This window comes from Neopsephotus bourkii, unplaced genomic scaffold (genome assembly GCF_033783945.1).
Source record: "Neopsephotus bourkii isolate Nb327-2 ecotype Australia unplaced genomic scaffold, CSIRO-AGI_Nbou_v1 NB_911, whole genome shotgun sequence".
NCBI classification, from domain to species: Eukaryota; Metazoa; Chordata; class Aves; order Psittaciformes; family Psittacidae; genus Neopsephotus; species Neopsephotus bourkii.
This window is the reverse complement of record NW_026901405.1, coordinates 2816243-2838590: the sequence shown is the minus strand read 5'-3', so window position 1 is coordinate 2838590 and position 22348 is coordinate 2816243. Positions and strand designations below refer to the sequence as shown.

The window sequence follows — 22348 nt, the reverse complement described above, 5'->3', positions numbered from 1 at the left end:
TTCTTTTATTTTTCTCAAAAAAGACTAATGTTCTTCTAAAAGGAAGCTAAAATACATTTTTCCTTCTTTGTTCACTTGTTTACTAACAATAAAACCAGCTACATACAAAATCACTCTGAAAGTCAAAGCTTTTTGTTTCTGCTTCATCATCACTTAAATAATGTCAAAGAGCAGATCTTTGGGTCTAGCATTTGTCAATGACCTGCTGCTCCAGAACCGACAGAGGGAGCACAAAACACTATCTGTTTTCATTTCTCGGTGATGGTGTGGTTGACTTAATGACAATCACATATCCCAGAGGTTTCTTAGAACTCGTAGGATATCATCAAGTTATATGTTTTTTCTGTCTGTCTGCTTAGAACTATTACTGACAGTATCTCACCTCTCCACAAATCACATGCAACTTCCAAGTATTTACTGCTTTCTTCAGAAAATCTTTCCCATCTTTTTGTGATGGGTTTGACATTAATTTTTCAGCTGAACTTTACATACCCCATCTTTTGATCAGCACCTAAAGGCCCAATAAATGGTAAGATAGTTCAAAACATGTAAAATTTGCAAAATAGGCTACCTTGGCTGATGTAATTCTGGAGTGAGTTAGCATCACAATCTTGTCAATTCAGTTTTTATATCTTTTCCATGTTTTACAGCTATGTGTGTGTTCTGCAGTTCTTGAAATATCTTTTTCCAGCTTCACTGCCTGAGGCTACAAGTGTGCAGCACAGTTCTGTCTCCCAAAGAATGTCAAGCATAATGAAAAAATGAACTTGCAAAAGAGCTGATTCTTGTGTGATTTCCTGCTTGAATCTGTCTGCTCATTTTGCTTTCCCCACTTCTCCTAGGGTTTATTTTCTGCTTTTGGAAGTGTATCCAAAGCTTTCTTAGAATGAATTGCTTTTATAAAGCTTCCTCATAATGAGGCTTGTCACACAAATGAATGGAGCATTGCTGAACTCTCACAATGTGGCACAGGCTGACTCAACCTTTCAACGCTTACTCTCAGAATTAGCATTCTTGTCTAACAATGGTTTTTGCCCCTTCTCTTTCTGCTTTTGAAGCTCGTGACCTGCAATTCAAGAAATTGCACTCACAAAAATGAATGAAAAGTATAAGGATTAAAGTGAAGGTTAACCTCACAGAATAGGAGAACTTTAGAGTTGGGTTGTCTTCCTTATCCATTGGACCGAAGTATTGTAGTAGAAGCAGAAGAGTGAGTGATCTTGCATTCAGTGCCAAAGGTGAAGGCAGTTTTCTTCACAAGGGGCAAAGACAGCATGCTTCAAGAGTAACTTCAATGAAACTGCTCTCACAGCTGAGGAAAGCAGGATTGGGCCATAGCTGCATCCTCTTCTTCTTTACCAAGGAGGAGAGAAGAAATACTCAATGTCTGTTGAACACCTTGTGCCACTTTAGACCTATGAATAGCCTAACTGTGAAGGAGAAAAGATGCAAGATCTGATTTTGAACTGGTGAATGCTGAAAGAGTATAGGCTAGAAAGTCTTCTTGCCAATTTGTTGAAGACATTAGCAATAAATAGAAGAAAAGACTGCAGCCCTGCTGCCTGGAGTACTGAGAACTGAACAGTTCTCACCAGAGCTCACATCTGAATTACTGGTGCTGAGCAGCCCTGGGGGTTGTGTCTGCTTGTGTCTGTCTCAGACAGCAGCTAATCTTACACATTCTAGAGAGCTTTTGAGGACAACCTTCTTCCCAAAGGGAGAATGGTGCAGAAGAAAAAAGAGTGATAAATTATCTGAAATACTGAATTTTCATTCTGCTTTTAATTTTAACCTTGTGGAGGAGGGCAAGAGAGACAAAAAGGGATGGGAAGGGAAGGGAAAAGAGCAAGAATACCAAATTTCCAGCTCAGCATTTATTACTAAGAAGTCCCATGGAATGGAAACTCACATAAGGGTGGTTTTTTTTTGTTTTGGTTTTTTTGTTTTTGTTTTTTGTGGGGGGTGGTTTGTGGGTTTTTGTTTGCTTGTTTTAAAAAATAACTTCTTATTTCACCCTTTAGAAATGATGTCTGACTCCCCATGCTGATCTGGCAAGCTTGTATTTAGTCTTCCAGACAGCTACCGTGAGTGCTGGCAATGCCTAGTAGTGCCTGCTCAACTGAGATTGGCCGTGATGTGCTATATGGTATGCATGGCATCCTCTACAATCAGGGTATGAAAATCTGGTGACTACAGAAGTTCTTTTCTTGTCTTGGCTTCTTCTGTTTAATATATTTGCAAAAGCAAGCAGTCTTGAAGCATTGTTTGTGGTGGGCAACTTCACATTTCTTTCATGATGTTTGAATCCAAGTTTGCACTGGTGCCCTTGTACAGTGTTTGAAAACCTTCATTTCTTCACTAATTAAGCTGATGGACTGTCATTTTTCTGCTTTCTATGCAAAAGATGCAGAACACCTTGCTTGATTACAGATACAATTGCACAGAATTATTAACATTATGCAGTAGAAATGATGAAAGTGCAATTTATGATCATCTGGCTTCCAGCCTACTGTACTTTATTAAAACAAGAGAATATTTGGGGAAAGAAAAATATGAAGCAGGAACAGGGTAGCTGATGATCCCATATTCAATTCCACTTCAAGCAGAAACAAAGCATGCAAACTTAGACCAGAATGATTAATATTCCTGGGGTTATAAACTATACTGAAAACTGAAAGCTATAAAGGAAATTATTAGACAACCTTAATTAAAAACATAGACTCATAGAATAGTTAGGGTTGGAAAGGACCTTAACATCATCAAGTTCCACCCCCCCTGCCATGGGCAGGGACACCTCTCGCTAAAATCACTAATAGGTCTCCGCATAATAAAGACACTTGATCTGAGTAAAAGAAAATGAAGTTAATGGTGAATAAACATTCGAAATAAAAAGATTTTATTACTTAGTGTTGGGAGGGCCCCATGGGCAGGGTCTTTCCCCTTCTCCCCCTGCTGCATGTTCCGTGCAGCCCCATATCAGCCAGTGGTGGTGGATGATCATGAAGCCACTGATTTTAGGGAGGATGCGTACATACCCGCCCTTTCACACAGAGGTAAGACAAAAGCAGAACACTCATTACCACTAAGTTTGTGCTAGATGAGGAAAGAGAAGGACAAGTGGCAGCAAGGCTGGACTCCTTGCCTGGCTGAAGAGGTGAGCAGGACTTCTATGAGGAGCACCCAACAGGCACAGCCTTAGGCAGGTCCAGGGTAGCTAAAACAGTTCAGGCTGAGCAAACCTGATTAACTTCTCTAGGAAGTGGCAATGACAGCTGACAGGAGTGCACAGCAGACATAATCTCCTTGGACTTCCATGAAGGCTTTTGCTGTGGTGCGCCTTCGAAGGCTGTTTCTGGCAGGATTTTACTAGTTAAATCAGAATCAGAATGAGGAAGGCAGGTTAAAAGCACATTTGAATGTGGTGATAATCACCTTGGCAGTGACCCTTTAAAATGAAAAGCATTTTTAAAATAGATTATACATTGCTTGCAGCTGTAAGTACTGCTTGTACTTACCCAAGCAAAGGCTGACTTCAGTCAGAAAGATGAGCTTGATAGCTTTCTTTAATTAATTTGTTAATAAAAGAAAAATAAAGCAGATGAAAGAAGCCAGCTCAAGAACTTAGAAGTACTCCAAGAATTTAATACTTACGGTCTGGGCCTCGTAAGTACAAGCATTAGAGTAAATTTATTTCCATGTGTGAAAATCAATGGTCTTTGTCATTGTAATTAAAACTACTTAAAAGTATAACTATTTTCATTAGGAGATGTTTTGTCTGCTTGTTTCAGTAAGAGTTATGCCACTGGCAAACAAATTCTCATGCAGCACATAAGTTATACAGTCTTTACCTATAGTGCTTGATGAACAGGGATTCCTAAACACACCCATCATTTTCTAGTTTCCTATCTCAGGAGGTGAAGCTGGATGGTCAGCACTGAGGGCAATTTGTTGCCTTTTGTTGCCTTCAGTCTATTAATGATAGATTTTGGTGTTGTACTGGGTTCTTTTTTACTTAATTATTAAGGTGCATTGTCTTGGGGCTATTTGAAGCTGAAAAACAGGACTAAAATACAGAAACAAAACCAGGCTAAGTCTTGTCAGTGTCAGCAAATAAATAGCATTAATCTGTCTTCATTACTGCCGTGCATAGTGTAATGCAAGAGTCCACCAGGTGGGAAGAGGCGTAATATCTTTTAACCACTCTATGAGAGGTACGAATTAAGCTGAAACTCAAACAGAGAAGTCTTCTTTGACTGGCAAAGAATAGTGATAGTCATTTTGTCTTCAGGAGCTTTTTGACATCTTTCCATTAGGATACTGAGACTGTGCAGAGCTGTCTGACCTGAGCTGTCATCACCAGTTCTCAATGGGAGGTGCCTCGCTGCCATTTGTGGCTTTGGAAACTCTGCCTTTTCTGTACGCTGTAGTGGGTTCTTATTCCAGCTGGAGTTGTGTCTCTTTCCTGCTTTATTATTTAAAAGTATGAAGTTTTAATTAGCACATAGTTACAGTTTAGAGTGTTTTAAAATATGTCATATCCTTAGAGGCATTCCGCAAATGGATGTTTGCTTCATCCACCCTCACCTCGAAAATGAGTTATCCAAGCAATCTGTGCTAAATGTGTTTAAGAATAAGGATTGGACACACACAACAAGATTATGTGGCAGTGTAAATCAGAACTGTGAAATTCACTTCAGTAATTTACATTATCTGTGGATCTGGACTATTAATTACTGGAAGCCTACCTTTTTAAAAGCAATTTTTTAGTCACTTTGACATCTAACCATCTGGCTTCAGTTTCCCCTGGTATGCACTTTCAGGCATGAATATTAGGAAGCGTTGCTTAAATATGTAGATAACCTAGGCAGCATGCAGGAGATGGCTATGTATTACTGTTAAGAATTTAACTGATGGGATAAGAAAGGGATGCTGGCTGGTGTGAGCATGTACTGCAGCAGCTAGTTCCCTTGTGGTGACAACAGGAGAGGTTCTTTATGGAGCGCTTATGAGCCTGGCCACTTTTGCCAGTTCGTTCCTCTGGTACATCTTTGCAAAGCATAGGTGTGATGTATTTTGGGAAAAATAATGGCTATTGCAGCACTATCCACACAAAGTGTATGTCGTGGCCTATTTGCAATTATTTTGTTAAAGATGTTTTCGTACCTATTTGTCACAGGTTTCTATGCCTTTTCTATATGTGCATGCATTGGTGTTACCTCTCACCCTGAGTATGATCACAGATCGTAGCTCTGGCACTGCTGGGTCTATTATTCCCAGCACAGAGGACTAGCCCTCTTTGTCTTGCTACAGCTTCATCTTAGGAGGCTGAATCAGCATCCTCACCCTGCAGAGCTGATAGTACAGAGTATCACGAAGTCAAATAAGAAACTGTAGACTGGGCTGTGAACCCACAGGGATCTGGGCTACTTTTAACAGGCTGCTTATTTGGAACAGGAGAGCTCCTCAAGCCCAGACTGAGATTCATAGCATATCCTTTCATACAGTTCCTACACACATGGACTGTAATTTTCTTTCATACCAGAGAACAATCTCATCTATAAAGTAAGATCAAATGCTTGGAGACAGTTCTGCTCCCCTGAGGGATATGATTTTACCCAGCACAATATTTCCTGAGGCAGCTGAGTTATTGGCTGCATATATACTATATGCTGCTGCAGAATGAAAGCCTCTGTAAAATAGCCTTTAATTGTCACCTTGTTTTGTTGTTACTGTATCTTTGTGTATGCATTTAGAAGGGGGTTCAGGATACAGAATAGCTTTGATACCTGAAAGAGCTTTGGACCTGTCCACTTTTTTTTCCTTTAGTCCTGCTAAAATTTCTCCATTCATCAGATGTGGAGACAACCATAGAATCACAGAATAGTTAGGGTTGGAAAAGACCTTAATATCATTCAATTCCAGCCCGCTGCCATGGGTAAGGGTGCCTCACCCTAGACCATATCACCCAAGGCTCTGTCCAGTCTATGGTGCTGGCAGGGGTATATGCTCCTCCACCCTTATAGTACTCGGTCACTGCCTCCTCCTGTCTCCCCAGCTGCCAGTCAGGAGTGTACTCTTGTCATCAAAATGCCCTACTGTTCTCTGCTACCCCAGCTTCATGAGTGTCCCTACTTTTGTTGATAAAGCCTGAAGATAAATCATTTAATTAAGAGTTGAGGGACGTTTTGAACATGTTGCTAATAAAAAAACCTGCAAAGTTTTTGCAGTAGCTTTGGGTTTGTAACATTTCTGACAACTCAGTTAGACTTAACTGTTTCATCAAAAGTAATAATTTGTAAATGGTTAAATTTAAGTTCCTTAAGACCTTTCTTAGAGAATGTATTTCCTAATGGCACTGTAATTTTTCTCTCTCTCCAGTTTAAAACTGAGTTTCAGTAGCTTAGATTTTTACATATATTTTATTAACTCAGCAAAAGAGATGTACCTTTGTATGAAGAAAAATATCTTGGATCCCATTAAGGCCCTCTTCACCCCCAAAACCTGTGACAGTGCTGAGAATTCTCTGGTCTTGATGTGTGTGTCTGAATTTCCCAGCTTGTGTGTATTTAACAATGTGTATTTAACAAAACCCATCATCGGCCAATTGGAAGTCTCATTTTCGAGGACCATTGAACACTGAACATTTCCAGTGAGCTGCAATTACAGGAACAATTGGGCTGAATAACTTTGGACTGATGGGGTGTGAACATCAGTCCTCCCAACTTCCCCTTTCTTGTTTTGGTTGGAGTCTGACAGTGCATGAGGTTACAGTAGGAATATTTTGGGGAGTGTCGATGTGCTTCAGAAACTCTGGCATTTCTTGATCTGTGTGTGAATTACACTTGGATTAATTACACTTGGTTTATGACTCTATAGGCTGAATATCCTCATGTTTGCAGTTGTATTTTGTTGTTGAGAAGAAAAAGGGCATGGTGCATTTTGCTGAAGGTGAAGCATCTTCAACTCCCCTCACATAATTCTAATTCCACTTTCAGTCATAGAAGCATAAGCCAGGAAGTGGAGCAGGTTTCACATGTTTCCATAGTGCTGGACGTACGTCAGGTGTATGAGGCACTTAACCTAAGGCAAATTATAGACTGAATTAGAAAATCTACATTATTAACCTTGTGGTTTGCTATTTTGCATTCTTTTTTCTGGCCCAGTGGAAAGAGTTTATATATATATATATAAATATATTATAGTGAGACTGAAGAGCTCAACCCCCCTTAAGAAACCTACAAAGCACATAAATAACATTAACTTTTTGCTAATTTACTAGAGACTGGTAAATTGATACCTGGTGCCAACACATGGGTTGTGCTCTCATGTGTCACACGGGTCACCAATGTCAGTGTCCTCAAGGTTACCAAGTCCAATTATTAGAAGTCAGCACTCTGCCTCCATGTACTTTATACAGGTCTTGTTCTTGTCTCCGCTAGCTCTCTGCATCAAGTGCCACACACTGATCTCGACATAAATTTTCGCATGTGATGATTCTTTTCAAATGCATGTGAAGTGATTTCAAATCATGGAAGAGCCTATACATGGTACAGGGTGTCTTTCCTTGCTGGCTGCACCTGAGTGAGGTAAAAAAGCTGCATAGTTGGGCTATATGCTTGCTTGTTTTGCCACACTTGCAGCTAACCCACGTCAGGGTGGCTACCCAACAGAAAATACAATGCAAACATTGCCTAACCTCTGCAGGCAGCCAAATTATCTGTGGTTTAGAACTGCAAGCCTGTTATCTACAGTGAGCACAGAACAGACTTAAAATATTTGCTATGTAGTATGTAATTGATATGTAAAATGTAATCATTGAAACCAGCTATATAAACAGAAGGTAATTCAGTAGCTTTAGCAGGTACTTCTCCAATCCTACTCAAGCACAGATGGAAATGCAGACTAAATTGTGTAAACCAAACCTCCATGAAGTAATACATAAATGATGATGTATTGTGACAAGAGAGTTAACAAAGTGGAAGCACGAACATCTGTCTCTTGCATACGGATTGGCAGGTACAGTGAAGACTTGAGGTACATGAAGGCTTATAGAGAAACTAGCAGAATATTCCTGTGTAAAGCCTCTCCTTAGTCCAATTTCTAAAATTACTTTTTCCACTGTTCTAACAGGATGAACTGACTGAGAAGAAAAAAAGGTAGTTTCTTATATGCTTGTCTGGCAGTACAGGGTGTTTATATTCTGCTCACGAAATGGAAATGGGTATGATTCAAATTTAAGATGTCTAGAAGTAAGAATTGGAAGGTCCATAGGGAAAAGAGTGAAAGAATGCAAAAAGGGAATCTGTCATTCTAATAAGAAATATTTAATTAATAAACATATTACATTTGGATATGTTGTATAATCAATTATTAGAAGACCTAAACCCAATATGTGGTAAAGAGGTGTTCTATGTTCTTTGCTTTGCTTTATTTTTCCTACTTTCGTATGTGCATATGGTGGTAGCAAGCTCCAGCCAGTCAAGGATTACATTTAAAACGAATGGATAACACTTGTAAGGGTTCTGATGGAAGAGATGTTAAACTCAATAAAATAGTAATTTATTTTGTTGGGCTAAATTTTTGTTATCATGCTTGAATGTTATTGCATTCTTTGAAAAAACATCATATGTTAAAGGTTTGCACTTAGAGGTCTTCCAAACTCAGAACAAGTAATTTAAGTAGTGTCCACAATTATAACATGTTTTTACAACAGGTAATCATTGTACCCTTTATCACACTTCTGCTGTCCCTTTCTCTTATGTTCTCAGGCAAAACGCAAGGGAGGTGAGGAGATTTTTCTTAGCAACATGAACATAGTAAGATTCTCTCTGACTGTAAGCACTTCTGTTTTAGTTCATCTTCAGGTCATGCTAAGACAACAGTCAGGTGAGCTTACTGTGAAAAACATCCAACTTCCCTTCACTATAAATAAGGCTTCAGAAGTTTATTGTTCTTAGGGGGATGAGATGAGAGTAGTTGGATGACTGCAGTAAAAAGAAAAATAAAAAAAAATAAAATATAAACCTCAAGTTTTTCTAAATATCAGTAGCTTGGGCTATGAAATGGAACATCTATTTAAAACCTTCCTTTCCCCATACATAGAATTAGAGGAACACTTGGCCAAATAGAGCCATGTATGACTTTTCACAGGATTTCCATTGCTGTGATGTAGTTCAGGCCACAGAGGATGTATATTGTTGTTTGGTAAAACCACTGGACTATTTCCAGGGTAGGATTATCCCAGCAACCTGATTCTGAATGCTAACAGGTGCCTGAGAAGGACAATGGGGATTTGAGCAGCACAAACCTATTTGTTTTCAAGAAGGTCATAGACAGATTTTTTTTCTTTCCTTTTTTTTATTTTTTTTTTTTTAATGGTAGAAAAGCGCAGGAATATGGGCTATCCAGGTGCTAGTTGCTATGGTAACCATACCACATCCTCCAAAACCTTTCCATTTAATTATATACATCACTGACTATCAAATGGAGTAAATTTCATTTTTTCTTTTAAACTCCAGATTGCAAAGTAAAAACTGGCATCTCCATTGCAGTTTTAAGCTTTCTGTTTTCATGGCCATTCTTGGGAAGAGAATTATTTTTTTTTATTTTTTTTTTTGCTGTTCCTATCAGTTTTATTGACAGTAAATTATTGTTTTGGGCTGTAGTGGCACACAGTTCAGGGTTAGAGGTTTGTCATTGTTTCTGTGTATTTATAGCCTAATTCTCCAGACTTCTCATGATATACATGATTTGTTCCCAACCTGCATGTTATTGGGGTTGTATTTCACCCTTGGAAATACCTGCATCGTGCTGAAATCCATGTCTACTTGAAGACTACATGAAAAACACCACCTGTATACAGAAAACTTTATATATTGCCATTGAAAACAAAGCCAAGATACTAAGTCAAAACTAAGATTGTACAATGGTTCAGATACACTTTCTCAGCTGCTTCTGTGCATGGGGGTGATTTAGGTGAATGGGTTTCAATAACCAGACTAATATGTACCCAGATAATTCAGATAATTCGTCTGCTCCTAAGCTGCCTTCAAGTACGTTGATCTAACAAAATAAGTAATGAGAAGTAGTCTCCATATGAGATGATAAGGGGTCTAGAGCATCTCTTTTATGAAGAAATACCGTGGGAGCTGGGCCTGTTTAGAGAAGACTGAGAAGGGATCTCATTAACGCACATAAATATCTCAAAAGTAGGAGCCACGAGGATGGTGTTAGACTCTTTCAGTGGTGCCCAGTGGCAGGATGAGGAGCAATGGCCATAAACTGAAACACAAGAACTTTCCCCTCAACATGAGGGAGAACTTCCTTATGTTGAGGTTGTCAGAGTGCTGGAATAGGCTGCCCAGGGAGGTTGTGGAGTTTCCCTCTCTGGAGACATTCAAAACCCACCTGGATGCATTCCTATGTGACCTGCTCTGTGTAGCCCTGCCTTGGCAGGGTGGGACTAGATGATCTCCAGAGGTCCCTTCATAATAATTCTGTGTGATTCTGTGTTATAGATATTATACCTTTGAGTTTGGTATAATTCTTTCTTCATTGTTCTGGTTACACATTGTCACAACATAACAAAATGAATATTTTAGTATAAAAATGAATATTTTCATATTGAAAAAAGAATCTAGGTCCCACACAAATTTGCTTTATGAAGTAAAACTGCAAATACTGTTGGGAGGTTTTCCAGGCAAAAAGTCGCATGTTAATAATTATTAGCTACAGAAGTATTACCATTGCAATAAAAACTGCATATTGCAAAAAATAGAGTTTTGGAAAGTAAGCAGTAGAATTGAGAGATATGTGAAGACATTTCATAAAGACAATCTTTCTGAAATCAATATACAGAATCCCCAAACAGCGGGAACCTTTAGCCAGGCAATAAATACAGTGTTTGGGCTTTACAGAATGACTTACACCTAAGCTGAATAATATTTTTAAAAACTAATGCATGATATTCTTTGTATCAGACAAATTTAGTATAAATACAACAATAATAAAAAAATAAGGACAGGAATTTAATGTTACAGTGTTAGTAATGCAACAAGACAAGTTTATCAAAATTAGAGATAATAAGGGTCTCTTGCCAGGAATTGGGCTATTGCTGTGATTAAATGGTTTGCTTTCTAGTGAAAATGTAAATTACATTAAAAAACAGTAAGTGCTCAAATATGTATGCCTGTACTATTTGTTAACCATTTTAAATCTTAGTAGTACTGAAAAACTAAAATTACTGTTACTGCTTTGGGTGTTAAGTACAAATTTTTTCATGTTAAGAAAGGAATTCCAAGAGAGTAAAAGCCCAGAAAAACTCTACCATCTGCCTGAATAAAAAGCTTCACCACCCTGAAAAAAACCCTAAGTCCTTGCACACTGATTAGAAGAGTGAATTCCAATCTGTGCTTTCGGTTTAGGAATTTGTGAAGGACAGACAGATGGTTCTAAACAATCCTCAGTCCAGGATGCCAGTAATGGCCATTTCAGATGTATTATGAAATTGGGATGGTTCACAATTTTACTTTTCTTTATTATCTACTTACAGACAGGGGAATTATTGAGTAATTTGTGAAGATGCTTTCTCTGTATGTATGGATTCTATATTATCTCCTAAAAACACTCAACAACTTGGGGGAGACGTATCTTCTTTTTTGAAACACCAGAGAAATGTACTGGAGGGGGGTTATTGTGCATCTTGCCAGTTTGTTGCATCTAGGTGACAGTGTATTTTGTATTTATTCCCACCTATTTGCTACACCCAAAATCTTATTGCAGGGAAAATAAGTACATATCATATACAAACAGATATTTTGTTGTTGTTATGTCTTAACAGATTGATGAAAGAATAATCATTAGTCTGCTTACAACTGTGTTAACTTATGATTCAAATTACATACAGTTAAGTCTAGTAAAGTCTAGTATCTCCATGTTTCCTTGGTGTTACTGCCGTCCTTCCACTGCATTTCAGGGTCCTATGGTCCAGGCTTTGGCTCAGGGCAGGGGAGGAGGATTAAAGTCATCGGTATCATAGTCCTTTTTCAGGAGAACTGTAATGTTGATCTACGTTTCCTTCCTCTTCACTTTTGGATCATTTTAGACATTTTATAATATGATCTATGCCTTGCTGCTTTTTCACTGGTTCACATTTTCACATTATTATGTATTCTACCTTTAAACTAAATCACAGAATCATTGAATCATAGAATAGTTAGGGTTGGAAAGGACCTTAAGATCATCTAGTTCCAACCCCCCTGCCATGGGCAGGGACACCTCACACTAAACCATCTAACTCAAGGTTTCGTCCAATTTGGTCTTGAGTACTGCCAGGGATGGAGCATTCACAGCCTCCCTGGGAAACCTAATCCAGTGCTTCACCACCCTCACAGGAAAGAATTTCCCCCTTATATCCAATCTAAACTTCCCCTGTTCAAGTTTGAACCCGTTACCCCTTGTACTATCACTACATTCCCTAATGAAAAATCCCTCCCCAGCACCCCTTTAGGCCCCCTTCAGATACTGGAAGGCTGCTATGAGGTCTCCACGCAGCCTTCTCTTCTCCAGGCTGAACAGCCCCAACTTTCTCAGCCTGTCTTCATACGGAAGGTGCTCCAGTCCCCTAATCATCCTCGTGGACCTTCTCTGGATGTGTTCCAACAGATCCATGTCCTTTTTATGTTGAGGACACCAGAACTGCACACAATACTCCAAGTGAGGTCTCACGAGAGGAGAGGGGCAGGATCACCTCCTTTGACCTGCTGGTCACTCTCCTTTTGATGCAGCCCAGGATACGGTTGGCTTTCTGGGCTGCAAGCACACACTGAAGCCAGCTCATGTTCATTTTCTCATCGACCAGCACCCCCAAGTCCTTCTCCGCAGGGCTGTTCTGAATCTCTTCTCTGCCCAACCTGTAGCTGTGCCTGGGATCACTCCGACCCAGGTGTAGGAGCTTGCACTTGTCATGGTTAAACTTCATGAGGTTGGCATCAGCCCACCTCACAAGCGTGTCAAGGTCCCTCTGGATGGCATTCCTTCCTTCCAGCATATCAACCGAACCACACAGCTTGGTGTCATCGGCAAACTTGCTGAGGGTGCACTCAATCTCACTGTCCATGTCAGTGACGAAGTTGTTAAACAAGACCGGTCCCAACACCAATCCCTGAGGGACACCACTCGTTACTGGTCTCCAGTTGGACGTTGTGCCATTGACCACAACTCTTTGTGTGTGGCTATCCAGCCTGCTCTTTATCCACCGAGTGGTCCTTCCATCAAATTGATGTCTCTCCGATATGTTTGTTGTTTGTTTTTATATCTTTAAGGCTGTTTTAACCCTGCTTACATTTTTGCATTCCTTTAATGACCATTAACTGAACATTGGTGAAATAGTTATAACCCTCTGGCCCCTGGTATCATCCTGTGCCTATAGTTTCAATCACCTGATATCAGGCCATGCCAGCATTTCTCTAATTTTCATTTTATTCTAGAATCATAAACAGTTCATTCTGCACTGCTTACTAATACACCATACAGTTCCCAAGCTAATATAAAGTAGGTAATAGTTACCGGATCAGAAGATAATTGCTGTTACAGCTAAGCAAGTATAAATATAGCTTCCGCTAGGCAAAAACAAGTCCAGACAGAGCTTGAGAGGTGTTGAGCTCTCTGTTACTAGCTTAGCACAAAGCCTGTTGCAAATAACACTGTATTTACCAGGCAACAAGACTACTAACAAGTGTAATCCCAAGGCCTTAGCTTTAAGGATTAATGCAAGTATGAATGAAGTTCTTCCTCATTGGTTAGCAGTGAAATACCTGTAATACAGGACACAGAACCAAATTTTGTATTTGCTTATAATTTTGCAATGGTGGAATAGAGTTATAAGGAAATAGAATAACAAAAGACATTGCTATGACCCTCCTAAAAAAATATAATATCTTAAATACTCCAGTTTTTCAGGCTGCTCGGTAGTTTCTGTGAGCTATCCTCAGGCTTGCACACTAGAGAAAGCCCTTAGGTGTAATGTTTTCTACTTGGGCTGTTAATGTTGGTTAGAAAAGCCATTTGGAACAGTTTCTTCTCTGGCCCACAATCAAAGGAACCTGACTTGTTTACCTACTCATCATTTTCTTGTGTGAGAGCACTGAGACATTATATGGTGCCAAGAGGATTATGTAATCACTATCCCCCATTCTCCCTAAATTTACTTGATTAACATATTTATTGCATATCTTAATTAGTAGATTCCTAGCTTTAGGCTTCAGGCTGTTTCCTTCTCCTTACAGCCTTCCTCAAACCCACTGATTTAATTTTAGGAATTCTGTAACGTAGGAAATTTTAGTAGTTTTAAATATTTGTTTTGTTATGGCTCTTGTATGTAGAGAACCATAATAACATGTTAAAATGGTCTGAGAATTTGCTTCTGAGAAGGAGCAGTTTCTTCCTTTGCACTCCATTAATTTTCAGAAAACTCATTCATATGAGCAAAGATTAAAAATTAAAATTGGATGTCCTTAACATGAAAGATTTAGTAACAGCTTTTGTCATTGGAAGAATATGAAGGAAAACAAGAGGGTGGTATTGATCCCTTTCTATCTCAAGAGTTGGAAATGTAGATATGTCTTTGTGTAAGTCACTTGAGGAATTGCTTCAGAAAGGAGTGCCAAGCCAATTCCAAATCTGCAGAAAGCACAGCTAAGGAGAGTGCGGTCTCTTCTTACTCAATAGTTCAGTGATTATAGAAGTGTCGTGGTTTAAACCCACCCAGACAGCTTTCACTCACTCCCCCCCCCCCCCCTTCTTGCCCTCCCCCTATTCTCGGAGGGACGGAGAGGAGAATCACAAAGAAATGCAACTCCCATGGGTTGAGATAAGAAGAGTTTAGTAACTAAGGTATAACACAGATCACTACTGCTACCACCAATAATAGTAATGATAAAGGAAATAACAAGGGAAGAGAATACAACACCCCATCACTAGGCGACCGATAACTCGCCCCCCCAGCCCGACCAAGCACCAAGCCATACCTCCTCCAACCCTGCAGTCCCCTCCCCCTTCCGGGTCCCTCTCCCAGTTACATCCTGGGCATGACGTGCTGTGGTATGGAATACCTCTTTGGTCAGTTTGGGTCAGGTGTCCTGTCTCTGCTTCCTCCCGGCTTCCCCTCCTCCCTGGCAGAGCATGAGGCCCACAGAGTCCTTGGCCAAACCAAAACATCATTGTTTTTCAGCTCTGTTCCCAGCTGAAAGTTAAAACACAGCACTGCACCAGCTACCAAGAAAGAGAAAAAAAATGACTGCCACTGCTAAACCCAGGACAAGAAGTCATCTGTAAAATGATATTGCAGTCACTTGAGCACACTTTCTACACTGGATGGAGTTTGCTGACCACTATACTACAGCATATTATGATTCAGGGCTCTTGTGATATGTTTTGCTGAATTGTTTGTGCTTTTATAAAAGAACTAATAATAATTGATGGAGCAGAGACTTGAATCCTGCCCTGACAACAGTACTATCAGTATGTTAGTTGTCACCTTGCATGGTCTGTTTCTTCTTCCCACAAATATTTCCTGATTTGGAATACAGGGCAACAGCTTTAAAAGGATGCTTCAGGATATTTGAGTTGACTGGATTAGCTTGGCTCAGCACCTGGTGACTCCTGGACACCCTGTTCTTGGAGAGATTCCTTATGGTGGGAAAGGAGCCTTCATGCCTATATATGTGGTTGCAAATTCCACCAGGTAGAAGGCCGACTACAAGTTGTCCAGTGCAATTCAGTTCCTCTGGATCAAACTTAGTGCTTCCAGCAGCTTGTTAATGCAACAAACAGGGTTTTGTGAGGTTTTTGTCCTTGTTCTTCAATGTACAGAAAATACAGAGGATAGTTTCCACCTGTACTGTTTGGTGTCCTGCATAGGTCTTTTTCATGTGTTTTCCATTTGTAGATACAATTTATCAAGCATCATTTTCTTGCTATGGAGGTATTCAGCAAAATTATGTCCTGGAATCAGTTAAGTGTGTATGAGAGAATCCCTTTGTGTCTCTTGTTTCTTTCTACACTCCAAATACAGGAACAAATATAATTTATCCCCAAATTACATTAAGAGTAACTTCTCATATTGTTGTGCCTTTAAAGGAACTCTGGAATTCGAACATACCTGGGAATCTGCATAGCTCTTATCCTAGGAACAATTTCTCCTAAAGTTTCACTAAACTTTCTGCTTTGACTTACATGAAAATGATCCCATAGGATGGAATGAGGCCAACCATTGGATTGGCCAAAATATGAGTTGATGAGTATAATTGAGGTTTTATTTATTATGTGACTTGGCATCATGATATCTGAGTTATCTATGCAGGCCTACACAAGCCATATAAGAAAATACGCCTGCTAGCTGGATTTTGCGCCTAGAATTAATCATCCATATTTTGTTTCCTCTCCCTCTCCTCTTCTTCTCCCCTCAAAGGAAGCTTGTAACACCAATCTGACTTTTCAGTGCCTAATTCCTGTGTTATGCAGTGAAATTCCACTGATAGCTTTCCCAAAAGCACACCTCCATTTGAAGGCTAGGAAGGGGCTGGCAATTCACTGAAGGTTTCTGGTTTTAACTGAATTTCTGCATCTATTTTAGCTAAATGTTAGGAGCTTTATTTTCCCCTTGGGGATATGATTGTGGTGAGCCCATTGTCAATCAGGTCAGTTAGTCTGTGTTTTTATTGTTTTAGGATATCGGAATTAGGATTTTGCTCCCACAAAGCACGTTATGAATTGTACTGTTTCCATTTCTTTGAATTTATCCCTGCTGGTTTGTCTAGATACCTTCAATACAAATCTTGAAGGAAGAATATAATGATTATGAATCATTACTGAAGAAGTATTTCCATCAGTTAAAATTTACTTTGTCAGCCAATTCCACAGATCATGATAGTTTCAGGAAAGGAAATATTTGAAGTCTCTTGCCCGTGGAAGCCTGGGAATCAAACACATTCATTTAATATTAATTTTGGATCATGAGAAGTACAAAATTCCTTTGTGTATGTATTTTCTTGTATGAACTCAGAAACATACATTCAATGAATTCTGCAGAAGTATTATGTTGGGAAATAATATATATTATGTTGGGAAATAATATATTCACAGGATGAATAATACCAAATATTAGTTCTCTATAAAAAATGTTATATTTCATTATTAAAATCAATTAAACCTCTTTTCATGAAGTTTGCGAGTGCAGTGTGATTTGCAAAAAACATTTGGTTACTCAGAGTAAATCTGACTCTTTATATTGCTTAAATATTCAATATTCAGAGTGTATCTACTACTTTTCCTAAATTCCTTGATTTAACAAATGCCATTTGTGAACCTGTTTTGTAAATAATAATATTGTGTACACACTACCACTGACATAATTATACTCTTAAAAGTAGTGATATAGCTATGGTCCTATGAAAATGTGTCATACTAACCTCACTAATCCTTTTGTCTTCAGAGCAATAGTATTGCTGATAAAAGTATGTATTAACCCAGTTGTAAGCATAAAGCATTCTGCCTACAAGAGCTTGCCATGAGAATTCTAATATGAATGTTATGGTTTCTTAAAGTGTTCCAAATTCAAGAAATATAATTGCTCAATACACCAAGTTGTTCAACCCTTGCTCATGGTTTCTGTAGGTGTTATTACATGAAAATTTGTTAACTAGATCTTCCTACCAGAAGAAATCAGTTCAGAATGTATTTCTGTTTTCTCTACCCTGATTTTTTTAATTGCTTTTAGTTGAGTCTTCTCTGCCTCATTGAAAATAAATGGCATTACTTAGAAGACTGTGTTTTCTTTTCTTTTGTTGACAATTTTTTTCAATGACTTGATGCAATTCACAGAATTGTGCAATGAATAATGGTTGACCTTTCGGCTTTATCCCAATAAGTAATTAAAAGAACCATAAAATAAGGAAAGAAAATTAAACTATTTAGAAAAGGGGTTGCTAAACCTGTGGAAGAGCCACTGACAGTGCTGTAAACCAGTACTTTCCTTGAAAATTTCTCATATCTCTAAAACAAAGCTGTTTTTTATACATAAGCAGAGAAAAAAAATAAATTATTTGTATTTATCAAAATGTTTGTTACTGAATGTCAGTCATCAATAGGTAATTGCTTTCCACTTAATAATGGCATTGTCTTGAGCTTTTTTGGCCCCATATGGTTGTATTCAGCAGTTTTGGAAGTGAAAGAAAGAAAGATGCAGTTTGACGATTCAACTGACAACAGTGAGAATGCACTCTTACAATGTTTGTGTGGGTGTTTATAGATGTGTATGCAAATACATATATTTTTATAGCTTGTCTGCATGTGGCTCATGAAGCTACATTAAGTGACCTTTGGCTATATGGTATTTAAGTGATTTAAATGTAAAACAACATCTAGCTCCACTGAAAACAAAGAATTCAGCGCCATTCTGCTGTTCTGCAGTATTTTATACTGAGGAGGGGAGAGGAGAAGATCAGGTTCTGTTGACATTACACATACTAAGAAAATTCTTCTCTTGGATTCCCAAAGTTTCATTACTATCATTCACATTGCAAGGCCATATTCGGTGGGAGAAAGCATGACAGAATTTGATTTAAACCAAAAATATGCATCCAGTTTTTCAGTACAGTTCCTCATTGATTTAAATTGAGATCTCTTTGAAAAAATGGCATCGTATGGCCCTATGCTAGTTCTTACAATACAACTTGCAAACTTAAAGAGCTGTGTTTTTTTGTAAATATCTGTTAATATGAAATGATTACAGTCCAGTGTGTAAATGTGTGTCTTATTAGTAATGTGAACTGGCTTTTCTTATTAACTCATGAATTGTATATTAAAATGTAATGGATCTCTAGGTTTATCGAATTATAAAGGAAACCACTGGGAATATAGCCCATAACAACTTAAACACAGCTTATACTGCAGCCTCTGCAGACACCCACTGCACTTGAGGCTGAAAGAAGTTTTCCAATGCACTGCACAATTTTAGTCCCAACAGATAGGCTAAAAATAAAACTGTCAAAATACCTTACTACCTCCTACAAAGCATTGAAGACATTTCAGTAGTAAGGCTCACAGTAAAGGCATTCAGGTCTGATCTCTAACCTAGTGATGACAATTTTATATACTACTTTGATTACACTTTATGCTTGAAAGCATGTGGAAATACCAGTGCAGGTCATCAGCACTGGTGACTCTTGACTTTGAACAAAGAATTCTGCAACTGTCTATAAAAGTCATTATTGGAAGACTGAATACAATTATGATTTTTAGAAGCAGAGAACAATGAATATTTTTTTATCTTCTCAGAATTATTTCAGAAAAAAAAATATAAGGCAAAAAATCTCCATGTGAAATTGAACCAACTGTGCCATTTTGCCCAACTTGTCAATGGTAACATGAACTCCAAGCAATATGGATAAAGGATTTTTAGGCACAGGTCATTGAGAAGACAGAGTGACTGAGAATTCATTTATCTTACAGCAGTGCATAATGAAGTTATTTAATAAAAGAATTCAAGTTGTTTTGAACCTTGGTGAAAAAAAGGGCGTGAAGGAGAAATAGCTGAATTTAACAGACCTTCCATACTAATAAGATGAATATCTAGTGCACAAATTTATGAGGTGTATTGTGTTTACAGTCTCATCAGCTCATTGTTATTTGCTAATATCTAGACCCAAAAAAGAGAGTATGTTATTTATTTCAGGAAGGGAGGAAGAACACTTCTTCACCTTTAGTTTGAATTTGTTCTTGCATAAGTAAAAAATTCTTTAGCTAAAAAAAAAAGGAGAAAATAATTTTAGGTTTACAAGAGCAAGCAAAGAGGTAAGAAGAGGCTTGTGTGTTTAATTTAGCATTCATCAGGAAGAAGGGGCACATCTTTTCTGTTTGTCCTTTATCTCAGAGGGCTTTGTCCACTAGATGTCTTTGATCATCAGTATTGCCATAGGTCTACCTAAGAACACATTGGTGAAAACATTCAGGCAGGTCTGGAAAAGAAAATAACCAACAGAATTACAAATGCTGATAATTCCTGACATTGACAGTAGCAGATATAAAAGCAAATTGTCTTAACTATTATTTTATAATAACAGTAGAATATTGCTACTACATAGGATCAAGAATGTCACAATATGTCTCCAGTCCTTAGTGAGATATATTAGAAAAATAAGCATGATAATAACTTTAGAAATTGTGATTTATCTGTCCCTGCAAGTTTAATTTTCCTTGGATTAGACTGACAGACTTCTCTGAATTCACTCATCTTACCTGTTAAAAAATAATAGCAATAGGCTGCATATCTGAATCCCATTTTTAAAACTTGTTGTTTAACTAAGCTTTTTCAAAGCATTTTGCTCAGTTAACCCCATACTTTTTCCACTTTCAAGCTTTTAACCACAAGAGAAAGCTCTCCATCTAAATTATATCGTCTGGAAGCTGCTTTCTAAAATTCAGCCTTTTCTGTGATAGTTTCCTGAAAAAGGTTGTCACCTACACTGTAAATCCTTTTTACTTCAAATCACTAAGTTCACTGAATGCACATAACTCCAATTAACTGCAGCCTGCTGGCTCAAATGCAATTTGGTCTCTAATTAATTACTCAGGTAAACACAGGAAAAGCTCTTTTAGTTTGCCTGCATTCACAGAACAAACAAACGCCCCTGTCTTTGATGATCCAAAACAATCTTGTCTTTTGATGCTTATCACTTAGTTGTTCAATAAAATGTAATTAAAAACAAAGACAACATCCCCCTATCACTGTATCCCCCTATCACTTTTCTGAGTTACTGTTAATTGTCAGGCTTTCAAAATCACTCTCACAGTGCAAAGCTTATAGAATCGTAGAATAGTTAGGGTTGGAAAGGACCTCAACATCAACTTACTGCACTTTAGTTCACAAGACTATTCATTTAATCTCTTTCCTTGTGGATTAACTCTCTTGAGTCTCACAATGGGATTTCTGGACGTGAAGTTTCAGTTAAAGCTACTTTGTTTTTTATTGAATATATGGAAAATTGAAAATATTGTTCATTTTTTTATTCAAAGGTGTAAATGTGTAAATCAGCTCTTCTAGAAATCCAGATCTATTTATGATACTACTTAGGATAGTTAGCAAGCCATTTGATCAATTTGTTCTTTCAAGATGGGAAAAAAAAGCTAAAATATTACTATTTATCTTAATTTAAGATTAATTCTAATTTCACATAGAGTAAGAAGAGGGGTAGAGGCCATTAGGAAATGCATAAAAATCTAAGTAAAGCCAAGCAAACGCAAAACCAGTGGACAGAAACTGAAGCACCCAGTACAATCATGCCAAGGAGCCTATCTGAAGCTACCAGGGGCTTCAGAAAATTGAGCAGTGATATGGGCATGCAAGAAGTAATTATAAAAATTAATGGACTGTTATTCATCTTGCTTTTTTTAATGTTAATGAACAAATTAGTCTTGTGCGTGAGTATACCACATCTGTTTGTGCCTACATACACAGGAGAAACACATCCACATGTCACACAAGCTGGCTTGATTGCACTTTGCAGGACATATTTGTATACATTTTATTATCATTTCTGTAAACAGCAGTTTATTTCAGTATGTTCCATGCTCTCTGCCTAGGTCTTAATGGAAGTGTTAATTAGAAGCGCGGTAGGAAAACAATTTATGCTTCTAAACATGTCTCGTGTATAGAGTTTGAGTAATGAGAAAAAACAGGCCAGAACATTTGTATGAACAGATACTAATTACTGTTTCTGAGTCTAACATGCTCACAGTTATTGCCAAGAGTACAGCACAGAACTATGAAGAAGACAGATGATAAGAGATTTTAAATAATTGTGAAAAAGGACCAAAGTCCCCAGTTTCCATAGGAGTCATTTTCATACATTTGCCTGAAGGAAGAATGATGGCTTGCTTTCCTAAAAACTCATTCTGTGTTGTCTTTAATTTGCTTCATGTTCAGTATCTACTGAAGTCTCTATACAGTTATCTTGATGAAATTCTTAGAAATCTGTGGCAGGAATTCACCAGATCTTTACTATTCTTCCTTAAATGTAGTTTGCATGTAACCAAGTTTATACTTTCAGGTTTGTAAGAGCCCAAGAGAAATTTCTACCCTGTCCTGTATTCATAGAAGTAACAGAATTTATCAGGAAAAATGCAGTGATAACAGGATAGATTTTCATTTGATTAGCAAGAGAACTTACATTGATATGTTTATAGTGATGGGTAATTAATTTTATAAACCAAAGAGTGTTTAAATCTGGTAGTAAATTTGGTGAATAACAGTATCAGGTGAATAACAAAAAGGAAAAAGGAACAAGAAGGA

The 22348-nt window shown here is 38.0% G+C and overlaps 1 long non-coding RNA gene across 1 annotated transcript in view; it reads left to right on the top strand.

The window, feature by feature from the left end:
* LOC133214640 (uncharacterized) overlaps positions 1-22348 on the top strand; it is a 52322-nt gene that overhangs the window by 19765 nt on the left and 10209 nt on the right. Inside the window, exon 2 of the long non-coding RNA XR_009726181.1 lies at positions 8465-8554. This is a non-coding gene — a long non-coding RNA (uncharacterized LOC133214640). The remainder of the gene's footprint in view (positions 1-8464; positions 8555-22348) is intronic.